General features: G+C 35.8%; 1 long non-coding RNA gene across 3 annotated transcripts in view; it reads right to left on the minus strand.

Moving 5' to 3' along the window:
• Positions 1 to 14,734, minus strand: part of LOC143679344 (uncharacterized) — a 118,965-nt gene that overhangs the window by 100,974 nt on the left and 3,257 nt on the right. For 2 of the 3 annotated variants that reach the window (XR_013173669.1, XR_013173668.1), the window contains exons 2-3: positions 12,073 to 12,162; positions 8,074 to 8,274 (exon numbers count right to left, since the gene is read on the minus strand). This is a non-coding gene — a long non-coding RNA (uncharacterized LOC143679344). The remainder of the gene's footprint in view (positions 1 to 8,073; positions 8,275 to 12,072; positions 12,163 to 14,734) is intronic. The other variant, XR_013173670.1, reaches the window with a different exon arrangement.

Here is a 14,734-nt window from a genome sequence, read left to right on the forward strand (position 1 = left end):
ATTGAATCTGTAGATCAGTTTGGGTAGATTGAAACCTTGACAATAGTCAACCTTCCTGTCCATGCACATGAATATCTTTCCATCCATTTAAGCCATTTTCTATTTAAAATCTTTTAGCAACTTTTTGTCATTTTCTGTGTATAAGTCTTTGACATCCTGGTTAGGCTTCTTCCTAGACACGTAATTCTTCTCATCACTATTCTGAATGGATTTTTTTCCTTTGTTGTTACCACAGATAAATCATTGCTTGTGTATAGAAACATTACTGATTTTTGTACATTAATCTTGTATCCTGCCACTTTGCTGAATTTATTAGCTCAAGTAATTTTATTATAGATTTTTCAGGATTTTCTAAGTATAGGATTGTGTCATCTGAAAATAATGAAAGTTTTACTTCTTCCCTTCCTATTTGGATGCCTTTTTCTTCTCCTGTATAATTGCTCCAGTTAGTACTTCTAGTACAATGCTGAATAATAGTGGTGACAATGGGCATCTTTGTCTCATCCCCAATCTCAAGGGAAATGCTTTCAATTTCTCATCATTAAGTATGATGCTGGCTATGGGTTTTTTGTGTATACACTTTATGATATTGAGAAAGTTTCCTTCCATGCCTAAATTTTGAAGTTTTTTTTTTATCAGGAATGCATGCTGTACTTTATTGAATGCTTTTTCAGCATCAATTGATGTGACCATGTGATTTTTCCCTTTCTATTTGTTAATGTGCTGTATTACATAGGCTGATTTTCTTATGTAGAACCACCCTTGCATTCCTGGTATGAATCCCACTTGATTATGATGTATAATTCTTTTAACGTGCCATTGGATATGATTTGTTAGTATTTTGTTAAGAATTTTTGCATCTATGGTCATTAGGGAGATTGATCTGTAGTTTTCTTTCCTTGTATCATCTTTATCCGATTTTGGTATTAGATTGATATTAGCTTCATAAAATGAGTTAGGTGGTGTTCTTTTATCTTCAATTTTTTGGAAGAGCTTGAGCAGGATTGGTGTCAGTTCTTTTTTAAAAGTTTGATTAAATTTTCCAATGAAACCATCAGGACCTGGGCTTTTTTGTTGTTGTTGTTGGAAGATTTTTGACAACTGATTGGATCTCTTTACTTGTAATTGGTTTATTGAGATCTTCTATTTATTCTCAAGTTACTGTAAGTAATTCATGTGTTTCTAGGAACTTGTCCATTTCATTCTAACTTATCTAGCTTGTTGGCATATAGTTGTTCCTAATATTCTCTTATGAATTTTTACATTTCTTCATAATCCGTGATAACAACCCCCCTCTCATTTCTGGTTTTATTTATCTGTGTCCTCTTTCTTTTCTTCTTTGTTAATCTAGCTAGAGGACTGTGTTAGTTAGATTTAGTTGTCAGCTTGGCCAGGTGAGCATACCTAGTCTTGTTGCTGCGGACATAAGCCAATGGTATGTGAACCTCATTTGTTGCTGATTACATCTCATTTGGCTAGGAGGAATGTCTGCTGCAATGAGTGACATTTGACTTAATTGGCTGGTGCTTAAATGAGAGAACGCAATGTAGCACAGCCTAAGCAGGTCGGCATTCCTCATCTCAGCACTTGCAGCTCAGCCCAGGCCTTTGGAGATGGAGAAAGAAGTCACCCCGGGGAAAGTTGTTGGAACCCAAGGGCCTGGAGAGAAGACCAGCAGAAACCATCCTGTGCCTTCCACGTAAGAAAGAGCCTCAGTGGAAAGTTAGCTGCCTTTCCTCTGAAGAAATAACAAAATAAATCCCCTTTTATTAAAAGCCAATCCATCTCTGGTGTGTTGCATTCCAGTAGCTAGCAAACCAGAACAAGGACCATCAATTTTATTAATTTTCTCAAACAACAAACTTTTAGTTTTGTTGAGTCTTTCTATTGTTTTATTGTTCTCCAGGTTATTTATTTCTGCTTCAGTCTTCATTATTTCTCTTATTTTATTTGCTTTGGGGTTAGTTTGCTGTTATTTCTCTAGATTCTCCAGATGAGCAGTTAAATCATCAAGTTTTGCTCATTCCTGGTTTTTAATATAGGCATTTAGGGCAATGAATTTCCTTCTCAGCACTGCCTTTGCCACATCCCATAAGTTTTGGTATGTTGTAGTCTCATCATCTATCTACAGATATTTACTGATTTCTTCCTTGACCCACTGATTATTTAAAAGTGTGTTTAATCTCCATATAATTGTGCAAGCTCTGGTTCTTTGGTGATTATTAATTGTGAACTTTATTCCACTGTGATCAGAGAAAGTGCTTTGGATAATTTCAATTTTATTAAATTTACAGAGACTCAGTTTATGTCCCAGTATATATTATATCCTGGAGAATATTCCATGTGCACTAGAGAAGAATGTATATCCTGGTGTTTTGGGATGTAATGATCTATATATGTGTATTAGATCTAATTCATTTATCTCATTGTTTAGGTTCTCTATCTCCTTGTTGATCCTCTGTGTGATTTTCTATCTATAGCAGAAAGTGGTGTATTGAAATCTCCCACTCTAACTGTTGATATGTCTATAGCTCCCTTCAGTTTTTCCATTATGTGCCTCATGTACTTTGGAGCTCCTTGATTGGGAGCATTCACATTTATGATTGTTATTTCTTTCTGGTGAATTGTCCCTTTTATTAGCATGTAGTGTCCTTCTTTGTTTCTTATGACATCTTTACATTTAAAGTCTATTTTGTCTAATATTAGTATAATATTCTCATTTTCTTTTAGCTACCAATTGAATAGAAGATCTTTTTCCATCCTTTCACTTTCTTTTTTTTTTTTTTTTTTTACATGGGCAGGCACTGGGAATCAAACCTGGGTCCTCAGGCATGGCAAGCAAGCACTCTTACCTGCTGAGCCACTGTGGCCCACCCCATCCTTTCACTTTCAATCTGTGTCCTTGAGTATAAATGTGTCTCTTGTAAACACCATAAAGATGGATTATGTTTTTTCATCCATTCTGTCAGTCTGTACCTTTTAATTGGTGATTTTAGTCCATTAATATTCAAAGTAATTACTGTAAGAGTGGCACTTGGTTCTATCATCTTTTCTTTTAGTTTTTATGTGTCAGATCTGTATATTATTTTCCTTTAAATTACCTTTACTCATATTCTTCAATTCTGAGCCCTCCTCCAGACCCCTCTTTTTTATCAGCTGACAGGGTTCCCTTTAGTATTTCTTCTAGAGCTGGTCTCTTGTTGACTAGTTCTCTCAATCTTTCTTTATCTTTGAAGATTTTAATCTCTCCCTCAATTTTGAAAGATAACTTGGCTGGATAAAGACTTCTTAGTTGAAAGCCTTTCTCATTCATGATCTTAAAAAATATAATACCACTGCCTTCTTGCTTCCATGGTGCCTGTTGAGTAGTCTGAAGTCAGTCTTAAGTGTTCTCTCATATGTAGTAGATTGTTTTTTCTTGTGCTGCTTTCAGGACTTTCTGTTTTTCTTCAACACCTGATATTCTGATTAATATGTGTCTTGGACTGGGCTTGTTTGGATTTATTCTATTTGGAGTTCTTCAGGCCTCTTTAATGTGGATATTCATGTCTTTTATGAGTGTTGGGAAATTTTCTCCAACTATACCTTTAACTTTCCCAACACTTTGCTCTTCTCTTCTCCTTATGGGAAACTAATAATTCTTATATTTTTGTGCATCTTGTTGTCCATCATTCCCTCAGATCCAGTTGCATTTTTCCATCCTTCTTGCCATTTGCTCTTTGATACCCTCTAGTTCTATTGTTCTATCTTTTAGCTCACTTATTCTTCCTTCTACTTCTTCAAATCTGCTATTGTTTGTCTCCAGTATACTTTTTATTTTGTCTACTATATCTTTCATTTCTGTGAGATCTGCCATTTTTCTATTTAACCTACTGAATTTTTCTTTGTGCTGTTCTAGTGTCTTACTGAGAGTCTTTATTTCTTTATAAATATCCTTGAGTAGTTGTTCCATATTCTGCATCCCCTTTGGAATTTTGATTTGGTCATTTGGCTGGGCCATTTCTGCTTGGATTTTTGTGTGCTTTTGTGATTTCCTGCTGTGTTCTGGGCATTTGTTTATATTAATATCATTATTATGCAGTTTGGTTTCCTTCAGTCTTCTAAAGTTTTGTACTTATTTAGATTTTGGCAAATGTTTCCTTTTATACTTTGTCAGTTATTCTCTGCCAAATCAAGGTCTGGATCTCATGTAGGGGATACAATTCAACTTAAGGGTAACAATTATAAAATAGGCTAGAGTGCTGAGGTACTCCAGTGCATAATGATTGACTACTACACAGGAGACTCAACCTGAATTTCTAGCTGTATCTGGCCAGCAGATGGCAGGCTCGAGTCTCCTCTTCCCTCAGTCCTACCCCTCCTGGCTGGAGCCACTGGAAGTCTGTTTGCTCAGCCACTGGGCTAGTCCACCAGGGGGAAGGGGCTGCTCCAGCAAGGGGGTTGCTCTGGCAGGAGGACTACTAATCCACAGCAGTCATCCACAGTGCTGATGGGCCTGCCAGACACCATGACTGTGGGATGGCTATTACCACACCCAACCAACTGATCACTCCTCCCACCTCAAGGCCTGTTGCACAGTGGATGATCACCAGTCTTCAGCTCCCCTAACATTCACTCTTAAACTTCATATCCTATGAATTAAATGCTATAACATGAACAACACAACTTATGTCATATGATAAAAGGAAAACAAGATATTTGCCTATGCAAACATACTCATAGCACAACAGTGAGGAAATATTCATATAATTGAAGTCCTCATTTCTGTAACTGGTCATGTGGTTTTAGTTCATATTTATCACTACCTTCTTCTACTACCCATTCCATGTTCCCTTTACCCTCAGCAAGTACTTAGGCTGGCTGTGGTTTTTTGGCCAGGTAGGGTGACCCAGAACTTCATTGCTGAAGTTTCTGAGCCATTGGTAGTCCTATATGGATTGGGTTGTTTCAGTTTTCCACTGATTTTAATTACAGGGCATGGTAGTACTAAGAGATGCTCTAGGGGATCTCCTGTATTTCAGGAAAACTCTACTTTACCTCCATTATGCAGTTGCAGCCCTATTTCCCCTTGATGATCAGGATCAAGCACCCCAAACAGAACAGTAATCCTCTTTCATGCCTGTTAATTCAGTGGCATGAGAAGCCCAAAGTGGCCAAGGCACAGTTTCAATTTCCAGTTCAACCCCTAGTAGGAACACACCTCCTTCTGGAACTAAGACCTGAAAAAACAGTAGACCTTAAGGCTTCAGGGAGAGGTAGCAAAAATTTTCCTAGTGGATCACTGGAGATGATGGTGGGTGGTGCCATTCCATTTCTACCCATTGATTCCTGGATCTGGAATCCTGGCTATGGGAGAAACAGCACCATAGAGTGGATACTGATTCAGAGCATATGCAACCTCTTAGAGAACATTGCCCCAGCCCTGCAATGTATTGTCACCTAGTTGGCACTGTAATTGGGTCTTCAAAAGGCCATTCCACCATTCTATCAACCCAGCTGCCTCTGGGTGATGGAATCATGGTAAGACCAGAGAATTCCATGAGCATGTGCCCAATCCAGCACTTCATTTACTGTGAAGTCAGTTCCTTGACCAGAAATGTTGCATGGGATACCATGACTATGGATAAGGCATTCTGTAAGTACATGAATGGTGGCTTTTGCAGAAGCATTGAATCAAGGAATGTAAACCCATATCCAGAGAATGTGTCTATTCTAGTTAGAACAAATTGCTGTCGCTTCCACAGTGGAAGTGGTCTGATGTAATCAACCTGCAACCAAGTAGCAGGCTGATCACCTCAGGAATGGTGCTTATGGGGACTGAGTGTGAGTGTCATAGCTAGGTCAGCCTTAGTGAGCAGAAGACCATGCTTTTAAGCCTATACATAACCTCCATCCCTACCATCATGCCCACATTGTCTATGGTGATTTACTGTCACCACATAGCTTCTGCCAACTCTGGAATCCTTATTGTGTTTAAGGAGTCCAGCTCAGTAACAGCAGTTCCCACAGTAATATCTGACCTACAGAGAAGGATGACTGCAGAACATTTGTATGATGATGGATGATGGAGGGATGATGGAGCTAGTCTCACAAATTTATTTCTCAAGGTTCTGGTGAAAGATGTGTCCTCTGGACATTCCTAGGATGTGTGAGCAGGTCTTCCATGATAAACCCACTCTATGCCTTTGCATCCCCTCATCTATATTATACCAGGGCATCTCTAGCATTTTGACCTCAAGTAATGTTGGCCACCTTTTTATCCATACTTCAGCCAACCATCAAAATAAACTGTTAATGCCTTTCTAACCTTTTGAGCTACAACATTGAATGAAACACTCTGCTTAGTGGGACCATATCAATAAATTCAGCTTGATCTCACTTTATATTCCTTTTTCCATTGTCTCACACACTTACTAATCCACTGCCACACATATTCCCCTGATTTCTGTCTATATAGATTGGAAAATGCATGCAGTCCTTTTGGAGTATAGCGCACCTCCTCATGGGTCATGTCTTTCAGGGGTCTGTTGGGTCTTTAGTCTACCCATAGGTCTTGAAGAAATGAGGGGTGGTCGGGATGGGTAATGAGCATAAATATTGGTGTTTTTCAAGTCAGTTACATCAGGGCATTCCACTGCAGTTTAATCTGATGAAACAGGATTAGTTATTCCAGACAGAGGAGTGAGGGCTGTTTACCCAGGGGAGGTGGTTACAGGGTTAGCAGGCAATGAAGGGTTAATTGCATTATCTGGAGGTTGGATGGCATACTGTTCTGGGGAGATTGGAGGCTGGGAATCTGTTTCTCCAAGGCAGGTTAGAGGTTGGGAAAGTCTTTCCTCAGGGCAATCTTTTACAGGTCTATCTAGCAAAGGTCAACAGATTCCAGGAATCCTGTTTCCCCGTCACCATCATTATCAAGCCATATATCAACATCTCATATTTCAGAATCCCATTCTCTTCCAGCCAAAGTCCTTACTTTAACAACAGACACCCTGCAAGGTTGTGATTTTAGTTTACATTGTAAATCTGCTACTTGCATAATGAGGCTCTGTGTTTGGCTTTCATAGATCTCAAGTCTACAACATAGGAGATAAGATTTTCTTTCAGAGCACATATGGAAACTTTACATCATTCATACAGTGCTGAAGGTGCAAATTTGAAGCCTTCAGCTCATCCCTTTCCCTCATCCCTGTATCCAGTATATCTAACAACTACCAGCGAACATCATTTTTCCTCTTAATTCCACAAAAATCCATAAAGGTTCAAATACATTCTTACCTAGAGCCTTGCCTCATTTAAGCATACAATTAACAGAATCTAATGGTGATATTTTGAGTATCTCTTTTGCTAACTCACTCCATGGACTCTCAGTGCCATATTGATTATTGGAGACAGAGTCATTAGTTCCTCTGAATCTCATCAGAATAGAAAACCAATAATAAAAACCCATTTTTAAGATTCTGTTTCCCAAGAACCAAACTTGGTACCAAGCTGTGTTAATCAGAGTTTTCTAGAGTTACACACCAACAGGAGAGATCTGTAAATATGAGATTTGTAAATGTGTCTCATATAATGATGGAATGGAAGAGTCCCAAATCCATAGGGCAGGCTGGGAGGCTGGCGGCTCCTATGAAGGTTCTGGGTGAACTCCACAGGAGAAGCTCACTTGCTAAAGAAGCAGTGAAAGACTCTTCCTTCTTCCTTAAAAAGCTCCAATTGATTGGATTATCTCATTGCAGGGGACACGCCTTTGTTAATCACAGATGTAATCGGCCACACATGCAATCAACTGTCTGATGATTTAATATACCAGTCTTCTGCTTTATCAACCAGCCACAAAATATCCTTTCAGCAGTGGTCAGGCCTGTTCTTGCCTAACTATATAACTGGGAATAATGATTTGGCCAAACTGACACCAGAACATAACCATCACACAGTGGATTCAAAAGACTCCCAAATTGAAAAAAAATACAAATGTCTATAAACAGGTGAATGAATAAGGAAAGTTAGACCTCAATGAAGTGGATTTTAAGAGTTAAAAAAAAAAGTCAATGCATGAAATGATCAGCTTACCAATAGTGCAATCATCCTATTGTGCTTGTCTGGCAATGTCTCTTCAAATGGCATTCTCTGAGTTGGAACTTTATCTCTCAGGAATTCCCAAATTCTCAGTGTCATCTCACAAAGCCACAGGATACACATCAGTCCACAGCTCCTTAGCATCTGTGATCCTCCAGGCAGCCTCAGAGTTTCAGCTGTCTCCCAAGACACCCCCTGTTGAAAGCACTATTCTCTTAATTATTAATTTTTCTTGGCAAGCATTCCTCAAATCAATTGACCATAAATGTATGGGTTTATTTCTGGACTCACTTCTATTTCATCATGCAAATGTTTCAACTAAGTCAATACCACTTTTGATTACTATCACTTTGTATTAAGATTTGAAATTGTGAAAAGTAAGTCCTAAAAATGTGTTTCTCTTTTTTCAAGATTATTCTGGTTATTCTGTATACCTTCCATTTCCATTGTCAATTCTTCTACAATTGGCAGATAGGCTTCGGATAGGGATTGTGTTTAATCTGTAAATCAATTTGAGGATTATTGTTATGCTATATATATATGTATATATATATATATATATATATATATATATATATATACACACATATATATTATACTATTGTGCTATAATGTGATATATACTAGAGATAGATATATTTATATATATGTATGTCAGAGAAGACATATAAAGAACTTTCATGCATATATGTATTATATAATATACGTAATATATATTATATGATATAGCAATATAATTTAATTTAATAATATAATACATTGTGTTAAATAAATGTTTTTAATGAGCTAAGTTTACAGTTTACTACACTAACACAGATGGGTACTGCATACATATTTAATTTAAGTATCCAGAAAGCAGAAATGATTTCATAAGACTTTGAAGCAAGCGTAAGAGTTTGATAAGGCATTCTGAAGACTACATTCTGGGTAGGAATTTATTTTGAAACATAAATTTGAAACTTAACCTGAAAATAATGGAGTATAATATACTAGGATATAAGTGCAGATCCAATTAAAAATTTGGCTCTGGAGAGCAGTTAATGACCTCTTATGTCAGACTATGACATTTAGAGCATTCCTGCAGGAACCGCTGCCCATGAAAGATTTTTATAAGGATAGTGCCACACTGTTCAAAAGTCAATCTGAAAGGAATATAGCACATACCCATGGCTTTTGTTTAGTTTGAAATACCACTAGAAAGAATTAAAGTAATTTTAGGATCTTACCTTATTTATTAGACAATGCTAAACTTTGAAATTACATTTAAATAGCACAATAAATGTATCCTATGAGTTACCATCATGATTGGTCAGTAATTTCACTAAGAAAGTCTAATTTTCCCTATATATTGTTTAAAAAGTCATTTTTTTCCAATATTGACTCATATTTTGACCAATCAGGCAAATCTTAGTAATACTTAGTAATGCTCAACACAAAATGGTGTGTTTTACTTTAGCTGTTAATTCCAAGAAAGTTCAGAGACTGAGATAGTATTCATTTAGTATCTAGTAGTAAAATAGATAAGCAAGCCATTCATCATTTGCTAAACATTGTTTACATTATAACTTACATGTAGATATATAGTTTTTTGTTGGTGGTGGTGGTGGTTTTTTTTTTGAAAAGGGCAGGGTCTGAGAATCAAACCTGGATCTCTGTCATGGCAGGAGAGAACTCTACCACTGAGCTACTGTCGCCCGCCCAAATGTATTGTTTTAAACATCGGAAGTCTTGCTTCTCTTATTTAATTTGTATTGAGATGAATAAATGCTCATTCTTTCACTTCCTTGACCTTCTTTGCCTTTTGCTCTGGACCAAACAGCACGTTCAGTAATGGAAAATTATCTCTGAGTCTTTTACAATGCAGCATCTTCCTTTCTTTTAGTTTTTCAATTAACATGGAAAGAATACAATTAGTACCCTTTATAAATGACCCTTATTTCAGCTTTCCATGATCTGTTACTTCTTATATTTCAAGTAGAAGCAGAGTCTATGCATCAAATAAAAAGCCACATTCAAATGCATAAATTAAAAAAAGTCATACATGCAAAAAAATATTTCTTTCTTTAATTGCTCATGTGCTGCTTTTATGATTAATGACAAATATATGACAAAATGACCATAGTTGATTAGGTGCTGAAATAATAAACTGTATAATATTGGTTTGATCAAAATACTACTGACTCAATAAACTTGTCATTTTTTGTAACTGACAAAAATCAATTTACACTCAATACGAATGAATATTTTCAAAGGAAAAACCCAAGATATTTTATAAGTACCACATGCCATGATTAATAGTGACTAACCAAAGTATTTAACCACTTCTTTTTAAATTTAGAATTCCCCAGGCATGGATTGCCTGTTATGTAAACAGAACTATGTGCCTTATCTCATTTGACTTTGAAAAAGGCTCACATACATTTAATAAATCTTACCAAATAACATAATCTGCATATGGATATTTTTTGAAGGGTCAAGGAATTAAATCATTGGATACTAGTCTGATACATGTGTCATAATTTATTGGTGGAATAAATGTGATTTGAACCATGAATGAAGATAACTGATATTTTTCCTCAATAACCTTGAAATATATTGTTTTGAAAAATATTCTATAGACTGTTCATAAAACTTACTGAAGATTGTTGCTATGTCTCTGTATTCTTTCCAATACTTATATTTATTTGATAGCATCCATTCTAGCCAGTGTGAAACAGTATCTCATTATGGTTTTGATTTGCATTTTCCTGATGGCTAAAGATGTTGAGCAACTTTTCATGTGCTTTCTGACCATCTGTATATCTTCTTTGGAGAGCTATCCATGCAAGTTATTGCCCATTTTCTAATTGGGTTGTTTGTCTTTTTTGTTCTTCATTTAAGGATTTATTTATATATTTTATCAGATGTGTGGTTTCAAAATGTTTTCTCCCATTGTGTACATTGTTGTTTTATTTTCATGCTTCCTCAGAAAGCTAAGTTTAAATCACTATATGATCCCACAATCCCACTATCAGTATGCATCTACAAGAATTGAAAGCACAGATTCAAACAGATATTCTCACTCTGATGTTCATAGCGGGATTTTCACAATTGCCCAAAGATGGAAACAACTCATGTCTATCAACTGGTGAATGGATAAACAAAATGTGTTATAAACATACAACAGAATATTATTCAGCCTTATAAATGAATGAAGCCCTTATACATATGACAACATGGATGAACCATGAAGACCTTGTGTTGAGTGAAATAACCCAGACACAAAAGGGCAAATATTGTATGATCTCACTTATTTAAAACAATTAAAATAAGCAAACTCATCGAGTTAGAATCTAGGTTACCAGGGCATGGGTAGTGGGAAGCAAAGGCTTAAAATGGACAGGGTTCCTAGTTGGAATGATGGAAATGTTTTGGTTATAGATGGTGGTGATGGGAGCACAACATTGTAAATGCAATTAACAGCATTGAAATGCATATCTGAACAGATTTAAAGGGGAAATGTTAGATAGTATGTATAGTAACAGAATAAAAGTTTAAAAAAAGAATCCATGAAAGTGCCTTACACAAACAGTGGACCCTAAGTTAAACCAAGGACTTTAATTCATAATACAATTATCAAAATGTTCTATCATCAACTATAACAAAGCTTCCTCACCGATGCAAGGTATTGGTAGGACGGTGTAAAGCAATCTTGTATTTTATAAATGATTGTTCTGTAAACCCACAATTTTTCTAAAAAAGAAAAAATAAAATATAATGTATAAAACTTATAGAAGATATTATATATCATTCAACACTCTAACTAAAGTATCGTAGCCAATCCCAAGGTGTCCTTTGTCCTGTAGCACTTATGGGACAGAAACCCTTCATCTGGCAGTATGTGCACATCTTCCGTGAGGAGCTACCCTGCTGAGGGGTAAGTATATTTCATTAGGCAAAAACTTGCTCTCCTTGACTTTGACAACTTTATCATTAAGATATGTGATAACTTACCTGGATTTGACAAGAATCCTGATATTGGTAAATGAACGGTTTAGACATTGAATAATAGCACTCCAGGAACTATTTTAGAAAAAGAAGTACCTGGAAGAGAAAGGAGAGGAAATCAACATATGGCAGGGGAACAAAGGAGCCCCAAGGATTGTTGGCCTGACAGAACACAACCAACCTAGTGGGAAACTCATTTGCTAGCCTCCCAAACCATGAGACAATAAATTCCCTTTGTTTAAGAAAATAAAAAGACGAAATTGCAAATCAAGGATCTGCATTTTGTTTTATGAAGTCGAACATGATTATTTCTTTTGAATACTAGCCCAGGTGTCTTCCCTGAACTCCAAACTCATACATTAAACTTTCCATCAGTATCTTTGATTGTACATCTAATAGAAATCTCAAATTCAATTTGTTTAAAAAAATTGTTCTTCTCCTTCAAATCTGATCCACACATAAATTTTTCCTATGAAATTTGGTAGCAACTCTATACTATACGTTATCAAGGTCAAAACCTTTGTTTTACTTTACACTTTACACTAACTTTTCTAAGAAGTTTTATTTTTCCAACTTCAGAATTTATGTAAAAGTCTAATAGTTCCCCACACACACTGTTATCTCCCTGGCCCAAGCCACCTTCGCAATTCATCTGAATTGTTACAATAATCTTCAACCAGGTATTCCTGCTTCCCCACAGAACAACTGATGCCTTTTCACAAACCAGTTGCTAGAGTGGATATTTGAATGCCAAGACCACATTATTTCACGGTTCTTGGAATGAAAACAAAACAAAACATTTAACAGTACTCAACACCCATTCTTATAAAAAGTTAAAAATTAAAAAAAAATCCATTCTTAATAAAAACCTCAGCAAACCAGGAGTAGAAGGCAAACTTCTCAAACTGGTAAACATCTATGAATAATCTAAAGACAACATCATACTTGGTGAAAAATTTGAACATTTCCCCCCTTCCACTGAGATAAAGGCAAGAATTTTTTTTTCTCATGATTCCTATTCAAAATTGTAGTGGAGATCCTAGCAAGCACAATAAGGCAATAAAATAGAAATGAAAGCCAGACAGATTGGAGAGGAAATAATTTAAACTCCTCTATTTGCAGATGACATGATTAAGTACATGGAAAAGCCCAAAGAATCTACAAAATGTAACTAGTACTAGTAAGTCAATTTAACAAGGTTGGTTACCTTATGCAAGATGAATAAAAAATAATGTTATTTCTAAATAGTAACAATTAATCATTGGAAATAGAAATTTAAAAATATTATTATATGGAATTGTATGCAAAACTATGACATACTGTTGTTATAAATATAACAAAATGTGAGTAAAATGTATAGGATTTAAAAGAAGCTGGAATTTCAAATTTCTATATTTTTATTATTGTGTCTCTCCATAATCTATTTCTCTTTCAACTTCTCAAACCACAACCCAATTCCATTATACTTTTTATAGCATGGGTTATGTGCTAGTGAATATCACATCATTAAAATAATCTTAACAACCATAACCTTATTTTAACTGATTAATCCTTTTCACTAGGTATGTACTTGCATGAAAAAATTCTACGGGTAACTTTCTATAGACTGAAAATGATTTTCATTCCAACTCTTTTCCCATTTTTGCTGAATTAGTAACCATTGCAGAAATAACCATTGTTACTGGTCATCTGTCTATACTTTCAGAGCTATTTTGTGGAAGCATGCATGTATATATATAAATTTATATATATGTGGCACTTTACATTTTTCATATAATATTGTGTACTTTATAATTTTCACATAATATAAGTTAGAGGTTTTTCCCTGTCGGCAAATCTTCCTTTAAGACGACTGTTTAGTGTTTCATTATAAAGATGAATGTCTATCAATTTAATTATGTTCCTATTCAGACGAAATTAGCTTTTGTTTTGTCTTAAAAGTATGGGTTTAAACATCTTTGTACTATAGGCCACTTTTCCATATGTATGAATATAGCTGTCAGATAGAGTCTTCGAAGTGGCACACTGAATTAAATTAAACTGGGTTAAATTTTGATAAATGTTACTGCATCATCCTAAATGAAAGTTAAATCCCACAGATTCAGGAAAAGCATGTGAGAAATTGTTTCCCAATATACTCTGATTAAATTGGAGAAAAATAAGGCTTTGTTCTCTAATTTGCATTCCCCTTATTCTGAATTAAACCAAATATTTTTCCATAGCTTAAAACTGGATAAGATAGATAGGTAGATGGATAGACAGATGAACAGACAGACAGATGGACGGATAGATGTGGTAGCCTGGAGTTACGTACTTTAGAAAAACATCGCCTTAAACATAAGCTATTCCTGTGAGTGTGAACCCTTGTAAATAGGACCTTTGATGAAATTACTTCTGTTAAAGTGTGGCCCAGCTTTAAAACCTATTAGGATAGGTTTTAATCATATTACTAAAGACTTTATAGAGGAGGTCACAGAGAGAGAAAAAGACAGCACAGCTGAAAGTCAGTGCAATCGAGAAGCCAGGAGAGGCTGCCTTGTGCACTGCCGAATGACAGAAGTGCCAAGGACCAAGGCTCATTGGCAGCCAGCCCCAGAAGGCCACAGTCTTTTAGGAGGAAGCATCTTCCTGAGGATGGCTTGATTTCAGACTGTCTTCTAGGCTTAAT

Source organism: Tamandua tetradactyla, chromosome 4 (genome assembly GCF_023851605.1).
Source record: "Tamandua tetradactyla isolate mTamTet1 chromosome 4, mTamTet1.pri, whole genome shotgun sequence".
Classification (NCBI taxonomy): Eukaryota; Metazoa; Chordata; class Mammalia; order Pilosa; family Myrmecophagidae; genus Tamandua; species Tamandua tetradactyla.